This window comes from Protopterus annectens, chromosome 3.part1 (genome assembly GCF_019279795.1).
Source record: "Protopterus annectens isolate FY-2018-M chromosome 3.part1, PAN1.0, whole genome shotgun sequence".
NCBI lineage: Eukaryota > Metazoa > Chordata > Ceratodontiformes > Protopteridae > Protopterus > Protopterus annectens.
In genome coordinates this window covers 1,890,913,755-1,890,938,917 of record NC_056732.1, presented here as the reverse complement: position 1 = coordinate 1,890,938,917, position 25,163 = coordinate 1,890,913,755, and positions in this window count along the sequence as shown.

The following is a 25,163-nucleotide window of genomic DNA, read 5'->3' as shown; positions in this document are numbered from 1 at the left end:
GAGAATAAATCTAAGATGACATCTCTGCTTAATTTAGCAGAAGCGTATCAACGACAAGCAGGAATGGAAATCAAACCAGAAGTAGATAAAAAGGCAGCAACTGAATGTGCTAAAAAACAAAAGAAAGAATATAAGGTGAAGGACCAGATGAGAAGGCAAGAAATGTGGAAAAAACATAAATATAGTTTCAAGTATAGAAAACTTCTGGAAGAGCCTCATGTTGATCAAGAACGAACCCAGAAATTGTTAAGGAGAAGTGAATTCACAACAAGAAATGAAAGGTTAATATTGGCAGCCCAAGACAGTGGGCTACATACACGCTGGTTTACGAAGTCCATTGAACATGTTGGAGAAACAGACATATGTAGGTTTTGTAAAACTGAATTGGAAACTGTCACACACCTTGTTGCTGGTTGTGACGCACTAATGGCAGAGAGACTGTATACTGAAAGGCATAATAACGTAGTGAGACTGTTACATTGGAGATTGTGCAAACATTATGGTATCGAAGTGGCTGAAAAACACTGGAAACATGAGCCACAAAGAACCATAGTAAATGAAGATGTTTATATCACATGAGCTCACCCAATACCAACAGTTCAAAAGATAGATGCTAGAAAACTGGATATAGTGGTCCAAGAAAAGAAGACAAAAGTAGCATTGATCATTGAAAATCTCTACACCTAGTGACTACAGTGTCTTGCATACAGAGAGACACAGTCATAAAATATCTTGATATGCAGGCAGAAATGAGAGCCATGTGGAAGAAAGATACCCAGACAGTTCCAATAGTAGTAGGAGCAACTGGCCTTATTTACAATAGTATTTAGAAATGTTACCAATTCATGTAACACTGTACAAATTGCAGGAGTCATTACTGGGCATACTGCAAGTGCTGTGAAGAGCACTTTTGGCTGATATCAAACAGTGAAATAATACTAACTGCATGAACTTTAATCGTACCTTGACTTAGGAATGGGTTCCATTCCTGTCATGGTATTAGAAACCCAAAAGATTTGGAGAAATTAAAAAAAGAATAGGGTGAAAGCTCGTGGTGGACAGCAGCAATGCACAATTACCATCATAGGTGGAAATAACTGCTGGACAGGCCAAAAAGGAACAGATGCCTCATTGGAAGCCATCTCACCTTGGACTGCACAAGCAAATAGTGACAGGTGATGTACCCTACAGCTTTTTTGAGTGCAAACTGGATACATCCACCATGGCCAATCACTAGGCCTTCCAGACATATGCCTGCAATTCCAGGGGCAACACATATATCTGCTCTGTAGTGGTGGTAAGTAACACCACATACACATATGCCATAGATATGAGCAACCGACTGCAAACAGGTGATGTGTAAACATCACCCCGTCCCCCCCTAGGGACACATGTGCATGTACAGCACCTGCCTCCCTTCCCTCATGATCACAAAGCAGGTCTGTAATGCCTTCTCAAAGGCAACACATAGAGGTCTTCATATGCCTGATACAGTTCCTGGCTGCATCCTACATGAACACAGGCATGGGCTGTCAGACCCATTCTGCACTGTAGTCAACCATAGTGGGAGCACTGGTGTCATTCCATCTGCACAGATGACACACAGAAAGTAGATAGAAAACAGGTAATGCATTAGCATGAACATTCTGAAGGACATAAGTCTGAAACTGGAATGTATGCCATTATTACATGACAGCAGTCTTCAATGACATGGCCAGAAAAACACAATACTCTTCTCTTAATATAATATGATATTAATATCCAATAGGAGATACATAAAAATATACAGTTCATATCCCAAGAACAGGATAGCATAGTGTTCAGAGTCCCAGCTTCCCATGCAGGGGTGCATGGTTCCAGTACTTCAACAGGCAATCCAATTTTACATGTAAAAGCAGCGTTAAACATACTGTTGTAATAGTAAAATAAGTGGTAAATTATTTTTGTTAACCAGGGTACTGTAACAGGTGTAACATGGACGTGTGAGTGCATATAACATGTGAAACCACCCATGTATACACAAGTGTACTATACAGTATAGTCACACCCCTTGCTACTGTCATGACAGCACATAAGAGGCATGTTATGTAGAGGAAATCCTACACACTTACTAAATGAAGTCATTATTCTGCTATTTTATAAGAATGGAATGTAAGCAATGGTTAGCAATGGTCAGTTATGCTTAGCAAGTGTAAGCATTGCTCAAACATGAATGCTATGGAGAAGATAAATCAGCCAAATGGATTTGCGCATTGGTAAGCTTCGCCTACATGGTGTAAGTGCCTATTAGTTTAACAGTGTGCTGGCATCACCTAGCGTCAAGCAAACCCACGGAAACCCACTTACACTGCTTAAAATTGCTTTACTCACTTTGTCTCCATCAGCCCTTGTTCTGCCCAGCAACAAAATAAACGGCGGTTGCAAGTCTTGAACCCAGGCCCTGTAGACCATAATCATAGCAATATACCCGTAAGCCACCTGAGCTGTAGGAGTTTGTACTGCCTGATATGTCTGAAAAAACATCACAGTCAGTTTACCATAGGGAATGAATCACTGATGATTTGTATTTACATACATTATATATATATATACACACACACACACACACAGACACACACACACACACACACACATAACACACAAATATATATATATATATTATACATAGACATACATTCATATATATATATATATATATATATATATATATATATATATATATATACACACACACACACACACACACACACACACACACACACACCCATCTAGTTAGTGGTACTACAGTGTTAGGCAGTTAACACAGGTGGCACACAGCTTATAGTGTGGAGAGTGTTCCAACATATGTGTAAAGTGATTAACAGCACGTGCCCTTGTAAGATGGCAGGGGGGTTGTAATGGGTGTGAAACCACTGTCACTCATGAGTCTGAACACTCCCAAGCACTACTATACACACCAATGCACACTCAAGTGTGCCACTACAGTGATTATCAGCCCTGCCTCTGTAGCTACTCAGTCCCTACTGTTACATAGCTGTTGTACACGTCAAAGGGAGTATAGATCTGTAGTGTGTAAGATACCTCTATGGTTGATGTACAAATTGACCCTCGTAGACTGAAATGTAGGACATGTGCTGTGAGTACTTTTTCTTTTGGCTGTTCCCATTAGAGGTCACCACAGCAGACCATCCGTTTCCATTTCTTCCTGACCTCTGCATCTTCCTCTGTCACACCAACCACCTGCATGTCCTCTCTCACCACATCCATAAGCCTTATTTTAGGCCTTCCTCTTTTCCTCTTACCTGGCAGCTTCATCCTTAGCATCCTTTTCCCAATATACCCAGTATTCCTCCTCAGCAAATGTCAAACCAAATGTAATCTCACCTCTCTGGCTTAGTCTCCAAAATGTCTAATCTGGGCTGATGCTCAAATATACTTATTCCTAATCCTGTCCATCTTTGTCACACCCACTGCAAATCTTAACATCTTTAACTCTGCCATGTCCAGCTCTGACTCCTGCCTTTTTGTCAATGCCACTGTCTCCAATCCATATAACATAGCTGGTCTCACTACCCTCTTGTAGACCTTCCCTTTCACTCTTACTGGTACTTATCTGTCACAAATCACTCCTGATACTCTTCTCCACCCACTCCATCCTGCCTGTACTCTCTTCTTCACCTCTCTTCCACACTCACCATTACTCTGAACTGTTGATCCCACGTATTTAAACTAATCCACTTTAGCCAACTCTACTCTCTCCATCCTCCCTCTCATTCACACACATATATTCTGTCTTAGTCCTGCGGACCTTCATTCCTCTCCTCTCTAGAGCATATCTCCACATCTCCAGGGTCTCCTCAATCTGTGTACCATGGCCTAAACTTGTTAACCATGGCCACCCAATGGATATATTCCTCAAAAACGCACATACTGCAGATACTGGGCGCGCGCACACACACACACACACACACACACACACACACACACACACACACACACACGTGCCTGGACTGAGATTAGAACCCCTACCTATCTAGTTACTGCTACTAAGTGTAATTCATTTGTTGAAATGGAAAGAAAAGCTCCACATTCAATAACAATGTAAAGATTATACAAAATTATAAAAAATCTTACAATCCTAGAATTACATACATAAAATACAGTTCATACAAAAGCTTGTACAAGTATATTCCAGAAGTACAGGGAAAAACCAATTATGATGTGAGCAGCATTGCAGATAATAAAATAACAATGAGTGAAACTGATTGACAGAGAAGCATCTATGGCGTTAAAAGTAGTAGCACATGTACAGCCAATTTTGAAATGGACTGTTACATCAACATCACCAGGCCTTGCACAGTACGGCAACGGGGGATGTATTGGGTGAGCATGGACTCAAAATACTCTACCCTACACAAATAGACACAATTACAAGCCAGATAATCATACACACATTTGCCAGACCTGAGGTTAGCAGCCCTGCCCATCTTGTCAGTTAGTCCATACTGTTACATAGTTCTTGCACACAGCACAGCCCTTATTGGTCTGAAGTGTTTCATCAGATACCACTATGGTTGATGGAGACAGTGGGCCTCATACAGCGGACCTTGGGACATTTACCTGGAAGTACCATGGTCTAAAAAGGTAAAACCCACCCCCACTGGATATAGTACTCACTCAAACACAGGATACTGTTCTCACACACACAATCACACATTTGCCCAGGCCGAGATTAAAACTGCTACCTATCTAGTTATTGCTACTACAGTGACATGCATTAATCACAAGTGCCACAAAGCTTGTAGGGTGAAGATTGTTCCATGGCTCTTCTAAGGTGAGCAATATCACAAGCCCTTGTAAAGTATGTCAATGTGCAGTGTATTTGGAGAATGAGGCCTCAAAATGCTGTCTCCTACAAATACGCACACTCAAGAGACTTGCACACACATACGTATACTCACATTTGCTAGGACTCGTGAGTGGAACCCAACCCCTACCTATGCAGTCATTCATAGAATAGTGTAATGCAGTTACCACAAGCTCCCGGGAGCCTATAAGGTGAAGAGTGTCACAAGGTAACTTTAAAGTGAACATCACCAGCCATTGTGAAATATGGCAATGGGGGTGTAGTGGGTGAGAAGGGCCTCAAAGTACTTTCAACTACATGTTTACCCACTCACAAATACGGTTATACACAGTAATGCATGCGCACACATTTGTCATTACACGGTTATACACAGTAATGCATGCGCACACATTTGTCATTACTGAGATTCATAGGATCAGGTGTTCATAGGTGTGTACCAGGCTAATGTCTATGGAGCCACAACAAGCCTAGCCCATGGGAGCACCCTGGCATCATGCCACCTGACATTTGTCACCAGTGCATTTATCGACTACTGCCACTTGAGTAATCCTCAGGGTGACAGTTAAATTCCCCAGTCACTCATCTGGATTTCTCTTGAAGAGGGCCAGTGAGGTGCTCCAATTGACATGTATGCAGCATATATTGCATAACATGGCCAGTGTCTGGGTTATGGACCTGTCCTCCAGCATGTTCTGTTCATTGTGGTAATGCGGTTGAGCCATCTATGGCATGTGGTGCATACAGATTGGAGTTTCACTAGATGTGGCATTCCTAACACAGTTGGGTGGACATGGCATTGTCAGCCAAGCAGGGATCACCTGCTAGTAGCCAAGATGTGACAGAGAATATTTGGAGGTATTGGACTCTGTCCATATAGGACAGTTGTTTCTGGCCTTAGGGTCCTAATTGTGAGGTACACTTGCAGCCTCCCCAGTTGTTGTAGGTGTCTAGTGCGGTACATGGCAAATGGGCCATTGTACCCGATTGGCCTAATGAGGGGAGAGTAGATGGAGACACTGACCTCTTCATTCCTGGATGAAACACCCTTAGTTCATGAGATATGCCACACTTTCTGTCCACAGTGGCAATGTGATGGTGATAAGAGAGGTTGCTTTCAACCTGTGTTCCTACACCTCTTATAAGGGCTTCTGTGTCCAGTGGACTACCAGCGATCTGGGAATTCATGGAAAACAAATTGATTCCACAGAGGACTGTGACATTTCTTGTCAGTGAGCCCAAGGTCAGTGATCTGACAACAGTCGAAGATCTCAGTGGGGACTTTATGCAGGATGTCAACATAATATGGGGACATAAACATAGCCCCCCACCTTGCAATTATCTGCAAACATTGTCAGCCACAGTTCCTTCATGTCTGGCTGGATGTCAGCGGCACACAAACATGAGGAGACCTAGCACCAGACGCTGTGGTATTCCACTCACAACTGGTTGGCAGTCTGGCATGGAGTCTGCTGCCTTCACACTGTGGGCTCCATGTGTGAACCAGTTTGCAACCCACCTAGTGACATAGGGGTTGATGCCTAGCTGAGTGTGTTTGTCTATGAATCCTGAGTGGGGAATGATATTAAAGGATAAGAAGGCCCACCTATCCTCCTTTTGAGTCCTTACTGTTACATAGTTATTGCACATGGCACACAGCTTATAGGGCTGCTGAGTGTCCACAGCTACCACTACAGTGGTTGACAACAGTGGGCCCTATACAGTGGACATTTGGAAATGTATTGGGTGAGCCACACAGAAAACTTGCAAAATTCACCCTCAATTGATATGGTTCACACACACAAACACACATACCACTTGGCAGGACTGAGAGTCAAACCCTGAGAGTTAAACCCTTACCTATCTAGTCATTGCTACTAGTGTCACGCATTTATCGCATGTGCCATAGAGCTTATAGGATGAAGAGTATCCCAAGGTATTTCTAAGGTGACGGACATCAGCAGCCCTTGTAAATATGACAATTGGAGTTGTACTGGTTGTGGATGGCCACAAAGTACTTTAACCTACAGATATACACACACACACTCACAAAAACAGACACACTTTTACATTTGCCAGAACTGAGATTAGTACTCCTACCTATCCAGTTGGTTGTGCTCCAGTATTACATAGTTATCGCAAGCACCACAGAGATGATAGGTGACTGAGATCAGCAGGAGTGCTAACGTAGGGCAGTGGGAAGTGTACTGAGTGTGAATGGCCTCAAAATTATTAACCTGCAAACACACACACAGACACACTTTTACATCTGAGTATGAATGGCCTCAAAATTATTAACCTGCAAACACACACACAGACACACTTTTACATTTGCTAGGACTGATGTTGGAACTCCTACCTATATAGTTAGTGGTACTAAAGTCAGCAGGAGTGCTAAAGTAGGACAATGGAAAGTGTACTGAGTGTGAATGGCCTTAAAATCATTAACCTACACACAGACTTACTTTCATATTTGCCAGAACTGCGATTAGAACTCCTACCTCTAGTTAGTGGTACTACAGTATTACACAGTTATCACAAGTGTCACAGAGCTGATAGGGCTGACAACTGCCCAAAGGTATCTGTAAAGGTGACTGAGATCAGCAGGAGTGCTAATGTAGGTAATAAGAAGTGTTCTCAGTGTGAATGGATGCAAAATCATTAACTTACAAACACACACTTTTACATTTGCCAGGACTGACTCCTACCTAGTTGTTTGTGCTATAGTATTATACAGTTATCACAAGCACCACAGAGCTGACAGGGCTGACAGCTGCCCAAAGGTATCTATAAAGGGGCTTGAGATCAGAAGGAGTGTTAAAGTAGGGCAGTAGGAAGTGTACTAGTTTGAATGACCTCAAAATCATTAACCTACAAACACATGCACACTTTTACATTTGCCAGGAGGGAGATTAGAACTTATCTAGTTAATGGTACTAGAGTATTACACAGTTATTGCATGTGCCACAAAGCCGATAGGGCAGCTGCCCAAAGTTTTCTGTAAAGGTGACTCAGATCAGCAAGAGTACTAAAGTAGGGCAGTGGGAAATGAATAGTGTGTGAATGGCCTCAAAATCATGAGGCTACAAACACACACTCACACTTTTACCTTTACCCAGACTGAGATTAGCACTCCAACCTATGTAGTTAAGTGGTATTCTAGTATTATGAGGTCATTGCAAGCGCCACAGAGCCTATAGGGTTGATGGCTGAAGGTATTTCTAAGGTGAATGCCATCAGCAGATCTTGTGAAATAGGGCAACGGGATGTGTACTGGATGGATAAGGACTAACAGCAATTCTTACACACACACACACACACACACACACACACACACACACACACATTTGCCAGGACTGTAATTAGAACCCCTACTTATCTACTTATTTCCTCTATAATGTTACACATTTATCACACACGCAATTGAGCTTACAGGACTAAGGCTTGTCCAAAGGTACTTTTAAGGTGGCATACATCAGCAGATCTTCTAAACTGGCACTATGTCTACTGGGTGGGAAAGGCCTCATAATGCACCTCTCTCTATCTTCAAATGTCTGTGTGTGTACGCTTGATATATTACAGTATGTTGCCCATAGATATGTGTGTATCACACACAACAGATACATATTTACCATGTATATGCCACCTACCACTGTCTGTGGGTTATCCTGACAGATTGTGTGTGAAGACAAATAGGTTTTCATATTGGTGAGTGTGCAAACACATCTGCGAATTACAGATATCTATAGTCCACTGTGGTTTCAGACATGGGCTTTATTTCTTAAAGTGTAGGAGCATTCCCAGTATGACCTTCAATACTGAGTGTGGGAATCCATCCCAAGGAGAGTGATACTCCAGTCCGGGGTGTTGTGTGCTGCAGGCATACCTTGCAGCCTGTTTGTGCAGGATATCTGTAGATAGGTTGCCAATACGGGGACACAATGAGCCAAACATATGGGGGGTACTGCAACTGTTTTTTTTATTAATGTCTGTGTTGCTTGAGTAACAGGGTTTGTTTTAGCAGATATTTTCTGACATATGTAATGTATGACACTGTAATGTACTGTGTAAACTACTGACAGATATCACTGGTTCACAGTTATTTACCAGGGAAATACAAGAGGGATGATGTACAGACCAACATTATGAGGCAAAGGCTAGACATTCTGGCACAATCCAGCCATTGTGGAGGTGGGGCTACAGCCTATTGACTGATGGAGCTGTGTAAATGGTCCAGCACCTTGGTGGCATGCTGGCTGGGATCTCCTGGTTGTGCATTTCTCATCTTACCTGACAGGTCATATCCTGGTGTGGGCATACCTCTCAACTGTAGATTCTCCCAGGTTATCCAGAGCCATGCCTCACATATCTGGTCAGTTTCCTTTCACACTGTAGTTTACAAGCAGGTTTGTTGAGATTCATTCAGGGGGTTGCAGTCAGGGGAACTTATGACTGGTCATTAGAGTTTTGGACTTCACACCCTCCATGACAAGCATGCTTCTACACCCTCTGCTATTCTATCCTCTTCCTAACATTATGAGAGCAATATCTCAGACATATCCCTATATTTTTACCTTTATCCCAGCAATACTTATGGCTTTGTCTACAGTTCTTGCTCTATGAGGTTAGGAGGCATGCTACCGGCATTTGGCAACAAGGCTTTTCATTTGTGTTTTATTTACTGTGTTAAGTTGTTAGGACCCCAACACATTCCCTACAATGGTACTATGGGTGAGGCATGGGCCTTTGCCAATGGCCTGTAGGCCATGTGAGATTGATGCAGGGCATCTGTAGCAAGGCAGTGCATTCAGTCACTCATACATTCCCAGGCTGCTAGCCAGGGAATCCCCCTGGGGTGACACTGATAAGTGAGTCAGGTGTTACTGAGTATACTTCCTGTATTGATCCATCAGTCTGGGTGTCATCAGGGTGCTGGTTACAGCTAGGAACACACCTGCATGGGACACCTATTCAGCATGCTGCATCATGTGCGTCTTTCTATACTCTGTGGGGTACTTATGAGATCATTCCCGCCGGCAAGGACCAGAGCAGTGTGATACCTATTGGGTGGGTGACCTGAGTGCATGTGTGGTATGGCAGATTATGGCACCTGCCTCACAGGTGTATTTGTGACCTTCTTCTTACTCTGCCTTGTACTGGGACATCAGTAGTCTATCATTTGGTGACTTTAGCCTTTTGTGGTCTGCCAATGATTGGCCAGACCACTATTTCAAGGTAGAGGGACCACAAATGTGAGGTCAACCTCTGTACATTTCTGCAGAAGTTGTGTGCAGTTGAGAGGTATGATGGGCACTGTGTAGGGTATTCCCACCTGTGTACTGTTACTGTGTATGCCCCCCCTGTTCATGACCTGTCCAGCTTTCTGGCAGTGACTGATATTGACATCTGGACATTGTGTATGACCGCTACCGTAGGTGTAGCTGACAAGCAGATTAGTTGGCACTACAGTTCTTGGGACATGGCCCTGTCAAACACAGTACTGTTCCTAGGCCACTGAGACAACATCCAGGAGTACGTGCTGACCACTTCCTGACAATATTAACCATGCAGATACTTAACACATTGACCCCTGCATATTGTAGCCTTGACAATACTGGCTACAGGTACTTTCCAAACACCAATTGTGGATATCATGGGGGGGGGGTCTCACAGGCATCAGCATCCAGGGTACTCCCATCAGTTCCTGGATGCCACGTTACCACATGCCAGTGAGCATATATACTTTCCCTGCACTCGTGAGGAGTTAACCAGCAATATGCATCTCTTTCACCATGTAGCAGAATACCCTGTTTTGAGGACGGTGATTGAGGAATTACTATGTCAGATGCATGCAGTACACTGCCTATACATGGTAAAGCACAGGTAGTGTCATGTTTGGCATCCCTTTTACAGTGTGTGAGAATCTGAGAAAGGTATCAGTCCCTGGATCCCTACAGTGTCAATGTGTGTGCTATGTGATGTGGTAATTCAAGGGAACCTGTTTTCCCAAGGGGGATGATGACTTTTTTTTGGCATTGAGCTTAAGGTCATGGCTCTGGCACCAGTCATTGGTCTCAATGAGGCCTTTCTGTAGGATGTCAACATCACTTGGGGAGTTAATAATGGCTCCCAACTTGCAATTGTCTGCAAACTTCATCAGCCAGAGTCCCTTTGTGTTGGCCTGGACTACAGAAAAGTAGATACAAAACTGGAGAGGACCCAGGACCGAACCCAGAGGGACACCACTCGTGACTGGTCAGCAGTCTGACTTGGAGTCAGCTACTTTCACACCATGGGTTCTGTGAGCCAATTTGCAACCCACTTAGTGATACAGGGCTTGATGCCTAGCTTAGTGAATTTTTCTATGATTCCCGAGTGGTGAATAGTATCAAAGGCCTTGGTCACATCAAGGTAGGCTGTATGAACCATCTGCCTTCATCCACAGCTCTGGTGACTGACTCAAGTTGACCAAGATGAGCAGGCATCATCTACCCTTCACAAAATCAAACTGTGTAGGATCCAGTATTTAGAGATTTCCTATATCCTTGTTTATTAGATCCATTAGGGTGGCCTAATGGTTAAGGTGTTTGCCTTACAAACACAAGGTGCAGGGTTTAAGTCTCACAAGGGATAATTGGCTAGGCTTAAAATGGCTCGCAAGGGCAGTTGGCTTATTACTAATCTATGAACCTATGATGATGCGTTCCATAGCTTTGCATATCAGACTAGTCAGGCTAATGGGACAATGGTTCCCAGGGTCTGTAGTTACTCCTCCTTTATAGAGAGGGATGACTATAGCAGTGGGCCATTCAGCAGGGACAAAGCCTGAGGTGAGGCTGTGATTAAACACGGCACACAGGTGAGGTGCCAGTTCACTCTGTAGTTCATGTAGAACACAGCCAGGGATATTGCCAGGTCCCATAGAAGCTGTATTCTTGGCCTTGGACAGTGCTCTTTTAACCTGTGCAGCAGTAATACTGGGTGCCTGTCAATCGACTGGTATTGTGAGTGGTCCTTTGGGGGGGGTAAACTTGGTACTTAACATAGAAGGCCTTGCGGTTGTCTTTAGTATCTGCTGCAATTCTGTTTTCATAGCTAGTATTAAAGGATTTGATGAAGGATCTCAACCTTTTGTTGTGGCTGATAAGGGAGTTTTTCCAGTCCTGGAACTTCACCCTATTCCACATCAGTTTCCTCCTTCTGTTGTACAGTTTGTTTATGGCAGGGGAACACCAGATTGGCTTCTTTTTGAGGAGAGAGTCCTGGTTCTATTGGGTATGCCGAGATCCATCCATTTGTGTACGTGTTCATACAGTGCATCTGTGTATGATTTGGTGGTCATGCAACTATTCTTCATTTGCATGGGTGCCGTGAAGTTAGCCACCTCTGTTTTTAGGAGCCCAAAGTTAGCTTTGGAGAAGTTTTTCATGGTGGTTACCTTTGTGTGTGTGTGGGGGGGGGGTGGATGTCCAAGGTGATTAGTTTGTGGTTGGATCTAACCAGGGAGGAGTTGACTACTGGTGTAGAGCAATGGTCGCCCATGTTAGTAATGACCAGGTCAAGGATGTTGCTACCTCTAGTGGGGGTTAAGAATGAGCTGGTCCAGGGCATTGGAATGAGTGATTTCCAGGAAGTGTTGGGCAAGTGTACTGGTACAGGAGTAGTTTTCCCATTTAATGGAAGGATAGTTGAAGTCGCACAGTATGAGAGTCTTAGCTTGGACCCTAACATTCTCCAGGGTTCTTAGGAATGTGGAGTGCGAGTCTTGGGACATGGTTGGGGACTGATAGTAGGCTATGACCTGAATGGCTGTCTTACCCAATGTTAGCTGCACCTGAAGTATCTCTGATGCATTATGTTGGGCTACCAGTCTGTAGGTGTGCGCTTCCTTTATGAATATGGAAACACCACTGCCTTTGGAGCTTTGTTTCAAGTTCTGGGGCCAAAAGGTGTGGAATGAGTTTTAGCCTGGTAGTGCAGGGGTGCTTTCTGCTGCCTTGAGCCAGGTCTCTGTTACAGCACAAATATCGATGTTCTCCATTTTAAGGAGTGCTTTGAGTGAGTGCATTTTGAGATTTAGACTTCTAGCATTGAGCAGCATGATCATCAGATTGCATTTGTTTGTAGCTGTTAAGGTGGTAACTAGACACTATGGCGATGGCAACTGCCTTGGCCAGTATCCAGAAGCCCAGGGATGACAGATGCAGTCCATCTCTGCCAAACCATTGAGGTTTGTCAATCGTGTCATCCCAGGCAAACAGATACTGGATCGTCTTAGAAAGACACAAGAAACTTAGCCAATTGTTTAAATCATTTTCTGTTTGTACTGGGGTATCATTCTGGGTGATGGTAGGATGCTGCTCAGGGCTAGGGTCATAACCACCTGGGCTACATAATCAGAGAGCTCCATGTCTCTTTTCATGTAGTCCAGGGAGGTACGTCATATTTGTACTTCTTGTTGCAGGACCCGAGTGCATGCACCTGGCGCCTGAATGGCAGCTGACTGCTACTTTCTCCTTGTTCAACATAGTGAGTGGGATATCAGTGCATCTCACTATCGAGTCACCTATGACTAGTGTGTTGGGCATGTTGGTTTGCCTTAGGGGCTTTGGTTGAGTGGTACATTGTTTAGGAGAGTTATGTGTTTCATGATTAGTGTTGTGCTGTGGTGGTAGAGTGTGTTTCTGCATTGGAGGCATCTGTTTGGGTAGATTTTTATTTAGAGCTTCCACGAAGGTGGGTGTGTGGTTTGTGTTTTATGTGCAGGCAGTGCTGGCGTGTGTGTTCTGGAGGGCTATGTGTTCCATGTGGTGTGGTGCAAGTGTTTACCTTCTCCTCTTGACGAGCTATTCTGGTCTTGGCTGGAGGGTGCATGGCTTCCAGTTTGATTATATAAGTGTATCTCTCGCAAGTCTGAGTGTTGGGAGGCAAGAGAAGAGGATTTTCAGTGCAAATGAGGCAGTTGCTACATTGCCTCAGGATGTCCAAGTTCACCAGGTTAATAGAAGAAAGCACACGGAACTGACCTTTAGACATGCCTGGAGAAGTGGGCCTTAAGTACTGGAGCCATTTCCTTGTAGAACGTTTAGTGCTGGTAGCACTTTTATGTGCTTCACTAATTGCTACAAGAAGTCTGGTAAAGTGCTAAACTAATAAGCTAGTAAAAGTAATTGCTACAAGAAGTCTGGTAAAGTGCTAAACTAATAAGCTAGCAAAAGTGCAGGAGAGGAGAGAACTAGCAGATCTAAGGGAAAAATTGAAGAGCAGACTTTGGTACCGCTCAGAAGCTTACAGTCTTGGATACAGCAAATCTATATCTGGAATAGACTAGTTACAGGAAAGATGGGAAACCATGTGGGCTTTTTAACCAGAAAGTTGAAAGAGATAGAAAAACTGCCCAAACGGCCAATAAGCTACAATTTCTGGGCCAGAAACCACTCCTCTTGTGGTAGATAGGCTATCTAGTGCTTACCACTCCCACTGATAAGCTAGAAGGCTGTCATCCAACACAGAAAGGCTTGGGGGGCTCAGAAGCTTACCAACAGTCCTTGACACTGCAAATCTGTATCTGGACTAGACTAGTTAGTAGCAAAAGAAAGTCCCAGCAACTTGCAAATGTCAAGACCAAAATCAGTAAAGATCTAAATGTAAAATATATTGTCAGACCACTACGACTTCACAGCATAAAAACACAACTTATTGAAGAAAAAATGAAAGCTTTAGCATTGTGCAACCAACGCTTCTTCAGATCTAATTCAATACAAAAAACAACCATATTTAAATAAAATACATCCAATAAAAAGGTTTAACAATTAACTAATCAATTCAACAATTAAGTTAATAAGAATTCATACCAGCTTCCTACTTCTTAGAGCTGGTCTTAAAAGAACATGTCCATTGAGACCTGGATAACTGTTTGCTTGTAATTGCAGAATCCATTTAAGTTCAGCCATCTCAGTAAAATTTACAAAATCACTCCCCTGTACAATTATGTATACATTGAAGTACCCTAAAAACAAAACTGTATCCTGTATTATCTATAATACGTTTTGCAAGAGCATTTTTGTCATTGACTTTTCCGATATCATAAATGATTAAAAATCCTGTCCTTCAGCTCCTTGTTAGTTTTACCAACATAAAATCCTTGGCAGGATTTACAGGTTGCTAGATATAAGACATTCTCACTGGTGCAATCTGCATAAAATCTAGGTTGAAAAATAAAATTCAAACGTGGATGCTTAAAAACCTGTTCATAACACATACTAGTACAGGCTCTACAATTTTGGCACATAAAAGTTCCCTTTCTAGTTGACTGGGGATATGACATTCCTTTGTCAGTGTGAATGCCACTGCATAAATGTCTTTTTAAATTCTTACAATTTTTATATAAAAATTGGAGGCGAGTCCAACTATTTCTGCTGTTTTGGAATCTATAGAAAGAAGCCTCCAGTTCCTGCATATTATATCACAGATTGATTCTATGTCACTACTATATCTAATGCCAAATCTGAGTTTACTCTTAGATGGATTTAACAATGGGTGTGTGCTAACCACACATTCCTGTGAGGAAAAATAGGGGGCAGCACCTGTTCTCCTATTCTAAACATTCACTCTATTGGACTCCTATGTCCCTCTTATAGCCCTGTGACTAAATAACTCCATCACTTCATCAACTTTCTGGGTAAAGTCATAAGTATCAGTACATAGTTTATCATTTGACCTTTTATCACATTAGGGTACATATATCTGGGGTGCATACTATCAAATGATAAAAAATTGTTTTTCCAACATTGTTTATGAAATAATAATGTCACATTACCTGCATAATTTACAGTCAAATGCACATCTAGAAGTCAATCTCTTGATCAGAGCATAGCATAGTAAAATGTACAATTAATGCACTCAACAAAAGCAAGTTCAATCTTATTGCATCCCCATAAAGAAAAATCATCCACAAATCAATAAAATATGATATTATGTTTATAAAGATGGTCATTAAACAGATGATATTTTTCTTCCCATGCATGCATTATTAAATTTGCATATGAATTACCACGGGGGTGGCCATGGCAACCCCCCCCCCCCATTTATGTGCAAAAACAGTTTCTCTGTACATGAGATTATTATTATTCAGCACCAGATCTAACAAGGTACAGACAGTGGCGATTCTAATAGAGCTAAAATCATCCCTGCATGCCCTAAACTCTCTTATGGTATCAAGCCCCAAATCATTCAGGATGCAGGTAAAGATATTCTTAACATCCATGGTTACAAACATTAGCCCTATCACATTACCAGCATAAGATTCCAGAAATATATATAAACCATTTAAAATTGTTGGGTATCCTTTAAAAGAGTTGGAATTGAGAAGAGCACATTTTTTAAAATTATTCTCAATATAACTTGAGCATGCTTGGGTTACTCAACCTACTCCCGACTATGGGGTGTAATGGAGGACTTACTAAGCTCTTGTGAACGTTAGGCAAATAAACATTTGCTTTGAAGTACGAATAACAATGGCAATGATCCAAGAACACTTTTATTAACAAAGTTTAGTGCTTTATTTCCTTATTTTAATGAAGCATCAGAGCATATTTACACTGAAAACTGGTTATATAATACATACTGAAATGTCATGTGATAAAACCAACCACTAAAAACACATTACATTATTGTAAAAGTATTTCAATTTTAAAACTGAGCTAATAGAAATGGTTTCATTCAGCCCAGGAAAACTAATGGCATCTAAGCTAAGCTACCATTTTAATTCAAATTTCTCCTGACGTTCATCCAATATGAAGCCCCAGCCGTCATTCTTTACCTGCTCAATAATTAAAAAAAAATAAATAATGCATCTTAAAAACATCAATATGTTTAAACAAAGCATTGGTAACTTTACTCTTCCTATTATCTAATAAATGTACAAAATACGATCTTTTGATGTCCTGGAAGACTTTCCCACATGAAATGCTGGATATAAATGGCACTTTGCTAAATAAACTACTTGTTCAGAATTGCATGCAAAATGTCTGTTAATTCTGAGTAATTCACCTCAGATTTGAAAACTGTAACATAAACTAATGTTTAGGCATTGGGAGCAGCAACCAAATATTTGCTAGCATTGTTTTCTACTAATTTTTTTTTTTTTTTTACTAATTTTACTATTCTGATAGTGGAGCTTTTCTCCCAGGGCCTCTACTGAAAATGGACATGCATCCAGTTACACTAGCCCAGTCAACAAATGTAAAATAAAGTAAAATAAATTTAAACATACCACTCACTCACTCAAATTTAATCATACTACTCGCTCGTTTCATATTTCTACCAACGGTATCCTTACTTTGTTTTAGTTTTTAAGTGATCTATCATTTTTGTATATTATACAGTGTCCCTCACCCACGTTTTCCAATATGGTCCTATCAATTGCGAAAAGCCCCAAATTTGTATTTATAATATTTACAGTGGCTCTACTTGAGTGTATCTATAGTAATATATAACTTATTACTCTCATGACTAAATTTACTACTTGAAAAGTCAAAAGAATTACTAGCATTCAAATTGCTTGTACTTAGTATTGGCAGGTACACCCCATCCCTTTGCTTAGATATAACTTGAAGTTTGTTAGCCTGGAAACCCAGAGAAGTGTGATGCTACTTGGAATTTTTAACCAGATTGTTTAATGAAATTTTGGAAAGTCAGAGGATGCCTGAGGAGTGGAGAAAGTGTTTTGGTACCTATCTTTAAGAATAAGGGTGATGTGCAGAGCTGCATTAACTACAGAGGGATAAAATTGATCAGTCACAGCTTGAAGTTCTGGGAAAGAGTAGTGGAAGCTAGGTTAAGAAGGGAGGTGATGATTAGTGATCAGCAGTATGGTTTCATGCCAGGAAAGAGCACTACAGATGCAACGTTTGCTCTGAGAGTGTTGTTGGAGAAATACAGAGAAGGTCAGAAGGAGTTGCATTGTGTCTTTGTGGACTTGGAGAAAGCATATGACAGGGTGCCTTGAGAGTTGTGGTATTGTATGAAGAAGTCAGGAGTGGCAGAGAAGTATGTAAGAGTGGAACAGGATATGCATGAGGCTAGTGTGACATTGGTGAGGGCTGCAGTGGGAGTGACAGATACGTTTAAGGTGGAGGTGGGATTACATCAAGGATCAGCTCTGAGCCCTTTCTTATTTGCAGTAGTGATGGACAGGTTGACAGATGAGAGCAGACAGGAGGCCCCATGGACTATGATGTTTGCAGATGACATTGTGATCTGTAGTGAGAGTAGGGACCAGGTTGAGGAGACCCTGGAGAGGTGGAGATATGCTCTAGAGAGGAGAGGAATGAAGGTCAGTATGGCTAAGACAGAATATGTGCATAAATGAGAGGGAGGGTAGATGAATGGTGACAATGCAGGGAGTAGAGTTGGTAAACATGGACAAGTTTAAGTACTTAGGGTCAATAGTTCAGAGTAATGGTGAGTATAGAAGAGAGGTGAAGAAGAGAGTACAGGCAGGGTGGAATGGATGGAGAAGAATGTCAGAGGATTGATTTATGACAGATTAGTACCAGTAAGAGTGAAATGGAAGGTGTATAAGAGGGTAGTGAATCCAGCTATGTTACATGGGTTGGAGACTGTGGCATTGACAAAAAGGCAGGAGTCAGAGCTGGATGTGGCAGAATTAAACATGTTAAGATTTGCATTGGGTATGACTAGGATGGACAGGATTAGGAATCAGTATATTAGAGGGTCAGTTCAGGTTGGACAGTTTGGAGACAAAGCAAGAGAGGTGAGATTGCATTGGTTTGGACATGTGCTGAGGAAGGATGCTGGGTATATTGGGAAAAGGATGTTGAGGTTGGAGCTGCCAGGTAGGAGGAAGGCCTAAGATAAGGTTTATGGATGTGGTGGGAGAGGACATGCAGGCGGTTTGTGTGACAGAGCAAGAAGCAGAGGACAGGAAGAAATGGAAACAGATGAATGGCTAAGGTGTTTTGTGTTTTGCACACAAACAAGGTGCAGGGTGAGTCTCACAGGGAACAATTTGGCTAAGCTTAAAATGGCTCGCAAGGGCAGTTAGCTTAGTATAAATCTATGAATCTATGAATCTGCTGTGGCGACCCCTAACGGGAACAGCCGAAAGAAGATGATGATGAGGTATGCTTGTCGGAGATTGTAAGATGCAAGTAAGCTTTAATAAGCATACTGTTAAAGAATTACCAGCATTGAAAGCCTTTTCATTGTTGCCATGCAGAGAATGTTTATATAACTAGATAATGTCTAAGCCTTAGGTATTGAAAGGCATATGACAGTATTAGTAATAAAGAACAGGATTAGAGTATTTTCAGAAGCTCATTACATTTGTTGGAGACTCGCAGTTATGTTTTCAGGCTTTACCCGTAAACTAAACTGAATACCAATCGTGTGGTCCATAACCTGTGCAGTAATCCTTTAAGCAATTTATCTTGAGCTTGCTTCTTGTTTGCTCTTCATTTTTTACTTTGATCACGTGTTCCCCATGAAACAAGTAGATAGTTGTTGTCAGGCAGCAGTTTTTTTTTTTATAAGAAACATTTTTACAAGTGGGGGTATCACAGAGATTGCTACTTTCAGCATGTTACTTGATAAGTTTATAAAGCTGAATATAAATTATTAGAAATGCAGTGCAAAGTGGTTTGAACTGAGTGCTGTTTTTTTTTTTTTTTTTTTTATATATACTTGATTTTGAGTGGCATTCCAGTAATGTGTTTAAAAAGTAATTTTTTCACGCCTCACAACCTTTATGTTTCCAACTAGATATTAAATAAATAAGTTAAAAATGAAAACCAACTAGATATTAAATAAATAAGTTAAACACGAAAACCAAACTGGCCAAATCAAAACAAGAAAAGAAAATGATCAGCCAATAGAATATCCAACTGTTTATTGTACGTAAGCTCTTTCACTGAACAAAATACTTCAGCATCTTCAGACCTGAATTTGTCATGTAGCCGATGCATTGAAATATTTTTTTCTTCTACACTTCATTTTGTCTTGATTGGACTCTTGTAATGACAGTTTGGCAGCCAGGGCAGCTCTTTTAATTAAAGTTCCAGTTGTGGCACTCCAGGCAGCCTATTTAATTAAAGTTGCAGTTGTGGCAGCCAGGGCAGCCTATTTAATTAAAGTTCCAGTTGTGGCAGCCAGGGCAGCCTATTTAATTAAAGTTCCAGTTGTGGCAGCCAGGGCAGCCTATTTAATTAAAGTTCCAGTTGTGGCAGCCAGGGCAGCCTATTTAATTAAAGTTCCAGTTGTGGCAGCCAGGGCAGCCTATTTAATTAAAGTTGCAGTTGTGGCAGCCAGGGCAGCCTATTTAATTAAAGTTCCAGTTGTGGCAGCCAGGGCAGCCTATTTAATTAAAGTTCCAGTTGTGGCAGCCAGGGCAGCCTATTTAATTAAAGTTCCAGTTGTGGCAGCCAGGGCAGCCTATTTAATTAAAGTTCCAGTTGTGGCAGCCAGGGCAGCCTATTTAAAGTTGCAGTTGTGGCAGCCAGGGCAGCCTATTTAATTAAAGTTCCAGTTGTGGCAGCCAGGGCAGCCTATTTAATTACAGTTCCAGTTGTGGCAGCCAGGGCAGCCTATTTAATTAAAGTTCCAGTTGTGGCACTCCGGGCAGCCTATTTAATTACAGTTCCAGTTGTGGCAGCCAGGGCAGCCTATTTAATTAAAGTTCCAGTTGTGGCAGCCTATTTAATTAAAGTTGCAGTTGTGGCAGCCAGGGCAGCATATGTAATTAAAGTTGCAGTTGTGGCAGCCAGGGCAGCCTATTTAATTAAAGTTCCAGTTGTGGCAGCCAGGGCAGCCTATTTAATTAAAGTTGCAGTTGTGGCAGCCAGGGCAGCCTATTTAATTAAAGTTGCAGTTGTGGCAGCCAGGGCAGCCTATTTAATTAAAGTTGCAGTTGTGGCAGCCAGGGCAGCGTATGTAATTAAAGTTGCAGTTGTGGCAGCCAGGGCAGCCTATTTAATTAAAGTTCCAGTTGTGGCAGCCAGGGCAGCCTATTTAATTACAGTTCCAGTTGTGGCACTCCTGGCAGAGTATCTAATTATTCCAGTTGTGGTTTTGAGTATAGCTCCACCACTTTCTAGGTGGTCACACCCCTTCCTATTGCCCCACCCATTCAGCGGTCTCCTGCAGTCCCCCTTTAATTTGAAGTCACCAGCCGCCACTCCAAACAAACAAACACTTACGGTTTCATAACTGACTATGTTAATTATAGCTCAGTTTGGTATAAACAACCCACAAAGTACGCAAAACCACAACAGTTTTCTTCACCGAAGTTCAGAGTGGAGGTTCCAGAAACAATAACAGATACTTACATGATCTAATAATGCAAGCAGACCCTAATCAGCAAGTGGAGATTAACAAGTGAAAACTGTGCAACTTAAAAAGTCAGGGCTAAATAAGGCAGAAGACATAATCTGGGGAAGAACAGTAACAAGGGCATGAAAGGCACACCAGCAGCAGGACAACACCAAGACAGGAACAGACTACCAATACAGAGGGGCAGGTAGCACTGTTGGGATTTCAGCATCTACACCCATAAGCAGGCATCATAAGCATCCATTACCGCCTGCATACCCAGGCTTCTTATAACGTAGACAATGTACGCACCTTGCATTTACTCCCCATGCCTGGCTGTGACCCGCATACCTCGGCGAACTAGTGCTGTCAGGTAACAGCAAGCCTTAAAACAGCTCCAAGTTCCCCTCATGACACCTGCCTTTCCAACACAGCAGCGCTGGAACGGAAAAGCACCGCATTTTCTCAAGCGTCTCTATTATTATTTTCTAAATTCACTGCCGAGTTGTCACGGATTTGCAGAAAACCACATTTTTATGGAAAACGGACTAAAAATGAGGAGAAAAACTGCACAGTCGATAGGTATTACTGCGTCCACACAAAGCGAAAAGGATGGACTTCACTTTGTTGAGAAAACAGAAGCTCACGAGTATTAACGGGTGTGCGTGGCTTCATGTTATATTAATATTTCCCGCAAACAACTGAGCTAAAGTCTTGGGATTGTTGTTACCTGTCCTGTGCCCCCTGCACTTTACACACTGTGTCAGTCACACACACAACTTACACCCGGGCGGGCAGCTCCTCACCTGCACAGCTGCAGAAGTCACTTAGTGCCAGTCCTTCATGTGTCCACGATCGGTACCCCTCGGCCTCCACCGCTGCTCACCGTAGTCATCATCATACATTCTACGCTCCCGCTCCCGCTCCCACCGACGCTCCAGTATATATATTACAAACACAAAAGTTATAGCCATGCTTATCAATGCGAAAGGCATGCTGTACAAACTACACTCTGTCTCTGTCCCGCACCTCTGGAAAAACGCAGGGCAAACAGCATCTTATATAGTACCCAACGGGGCTGGGCGGCACACATGGGCGTGCGCAACAGCGCTGTTCCGCGTATCCATGCAGCTTCTTGTTCTGCATGTAATGCCCATCACTTCTGTTTCTCATTATATTTAACACGAAAAATTAAACGGATGGAAATGCCAAGCTAACTGTTCTGCTTTGTCACACTTTATATTTACTGCTGAAGAAAGCACTTCATTGCTTGCTTGAATATTTATATGCATCTATTTCTATTTAGTTTTGTGTGTGTGTGTGTGTGTGTGTGTCTCAGTACAGTTATTTTTATAATTACAACCATCATACACCTAGATGCTCATTTATAGACAAATTTATTTATAGGTTCATATCTTACTAAAAGGCTAACTACCTTTGCAGGCCATTATAAGCCTACACAATTGTCCCATATTGTGCTTAAAATTAAACTTTCTCCTTAGACTTTAGATTCACCTAACCCTTTCCAACACATATATGTGTGTATGCGTGTGTGTCATTATTATCATCATCATCATCATCTTTTGGCTGTTCCCGTTAGGGGTTTTCACAGCAGATCACCTGTTTCCATTTCTTCCTATCCTCTGCATCTTGCTCTGTCACACCAACCACCTGCATGTCCTCTCTCACCACATCCATAAACCTTATCTTAGGCCTTCCTCTTTTCCTTTTACCCAGTAGCTTCATCCTTACCATCCTTTTCCCAATATACTCAGCATCCCTCCTCAGCACATGTCCAAACCAACATAATCTTGCCTCTCTGGCTTTGTCTCCAAACCTTCCAACCTGGGCTGACCCTCTAATATACTTATTCCTAATCCTGTCCAGCCTCATCACACCCAGTGTAAATCTTAACATCTTTAATTCTGCCACATCCAGCTCTAACGCCTGCCTTTTTGTCAATGCCACTGTCTCCAACCCATATAACATAGTTGATCTCATTACCCTCTTGTAGACCTTCCCTTTCATTCTTACTGGTACTCGTCTGTCACAAATCACTCCTGACACTCTTCTCCACCCACTCCATCCTGCCTGTACTCTCTTCTTCACCTCTCTTCCACACTCACCGTTACTCTGAACTATTGACCCCAAGTATTTAAACTCATCCACCCTTGCCACCTCTACTCCTTGCATCCTCACCATTCCTCTATCCTCCATCTCATTCACACACATATATTCTGTCTTAGTCCTGCTGACCTTCATTCCTCTTCTCTCTAGAGCATATCTCCATCTCTCCAGGGTCTCCTCCACCTGTTCCTTACTCTCACTACAGATCACAATGTCATCTGAAAACATCATAGTCCACGGGGACTCCTGTCTGATCTCGTCAGTCAACCTGTCCATCACCATTACAAATAAGAAAGGGCTCAGAACTGATCCTTGGTGTAACCCCACCTCCATCTTAAACGCATCAGTCATTCCCACCACAGATCTCACTGCTGTCACACTACCCTCGTACATATCCTGCACCACTCTTACATACTTTTCTGACATTCCTGACTTCCTCATACAATACCACAACTCCACTCTAAGCACCCTGTCATATGCTTTCTCTAAGTCTACAAAAACACAATGCAACTCCTTCTGACATTCTCTGTACTTCTCCTTCAACAATCTCAGAGCAAAGATCGCATCTGTAGTGCTCTTTCCTGGCATGAAATCATACTGCTGATCACTAATCATCACGTCCCTTCTTAACCTTGCTTCCACTAGTTTTTCCCATAACTTCATGCTGTGACTGATCAATTGAATCCCTCTGTAGTTACTACAGCTCTGCACATCACCCTTATTCTTAAAAATCGGTACCAAAACACTTTTTCTCCATTCCTCAGGCATCCTCTCACTTTCCAAGATTTCATTAAACAATCTGTTTAAAAACTCCACTGCCATTTCACCTAAACACCTCCATGCTTCCTCAGGTATGTCATCTGGGCCAACAGCCTTTCCATTCTTCATTCTCTTCATAGCTATCCTTACTTCCTCCTTGCTAATCCATTGTACTTCATGATTCACTATCCCTTCATCATCCAACCTTGTTTCCCTCTCATTCTCTTCATTCATCAACCCCTCAAAGTACTCTTTCTATCTCCTCAACACACTCTCCTTGCTTGTGAGTATGTTTCCCTCATTATCCTTTATCACCTTTACCTGCTGCACATCTTTCCTAGCTCGGTCCCTCTGTCTAGCCAATTGGTACAGGTCCTTTTCTCCCTCCTTAGTGTCCAACCTTTCATACAACTCTTCATATGCCTTATCCTTAGCCTTCACCACCTCTGTCTTTGCCATGCACCTCATCTCCTTATACTCCTGTCTACTTTCTTCATCTCTCTGACAATCCCACTTCTTCTTTGCCAACCTCTTTCTCTGTATACTCTCCTGTACTTCCTCATTCCACCACCATGTCTCCTTGTCCTCCTTTCTCTGTCCAGATGTCACACCTAGCACCTTTCTAGCCATCTCCCTTACTAGCTCTGCTGTAGTTACCCAACTATTTGGTAACTCTTCACTGCCACCCAGTGCCTGTCTTAACTCATCCCTGAACTCCACCTCACAATTACCCTTTTTCAATTTCCACCATTTGATCTGTGGTGCTGCCCTCACACTCCTCCTCCTCTTCTTGATCACCAACGTCATCCTACAAACCACCATCCTATGCTGCCTACATATACATACATACATACACAAATTTGTTTATTTATATATTACTCTACTGATAATTACCCCATCAAAACTTTTTTTTGAGAGGACTCGTAAGTTGGATTAAAGGATTTAGGAGTTACCTTTGTCCATTAATAGTATATACGACAGTCCTGGATTAAGTTTCTACTGCACATCCATTGATTAAAATTACGCCTGACTTTGTTCAGGGATGAGTTTTCTTTTATATGGATGGAGAGTCTGCTCCAGAGCA